The sequence below is a fragment of the Penaeus monodon genome, chromosome 15 (assembly GCF_015228065.2).
Source record: "Penaeus monodon isolate SGIC_2016 chromosome 15, NSTDA_Pmon_1, whole genome shotgun sequence".
Taxonomy (NCBI): domain Eukaryota; kingdom Metazoa; phylum Arthropoda; class Malacostraca; order Decapoda; family Penaeidae; genus Penaeus; species Penaeus monodon.
Genome location: NC_051400.1, coordinates 1325702 through 1326040, shown reverse-complemented (window position 1 = coordinate 1326040; position 339 = coordinate 1325702). Strand labels below are relative to the sequence as shown.

The 339-nt window shown below is 40.1% G+C and overlaps 1 protein-coding gene across 1 annotated transcript in view; it reads left to right on the top strand.

The window, feature by feature from the left end:
• LOC119582100 overlaps nucleotides 1–339 on the top strand; it is a 9479-nt gene that overhangs the window by 1149 nt on the left and 7991 nt on the right. The window lies entirely within an intron of this gene.

Genomic DNA, 339 nt, shown 5'->3' with positions numbered 1-339 from the left:
CCAACTTAAATTCCATTCTCCCTTGGATGCGTTTGTCTGTGTTTACTCCTTTTTGCACGTGTGTCTTCTGTAATTATCATCACCCCCCCCCCCACGAGGATGGCTCATGAATATCAAAGAACAAATGCTACATTAGTTTCATAAATCACTAGGCCCCTCGACGTGTAAATAATTGAGTCTATGGGGGGCCATTGTGACTGCGCTTAGCTTTTAGGCCGCGAGTCTTTTGTATATAATTTGATGTGGATTTCCGCTTTTGTTGTCTTTCGATATTTTATTTTTTTATTTTTTTGTCCTTTTCTTCGTGTTCACTGTTTGTCTGTTTCTTTGTCTGTCCTC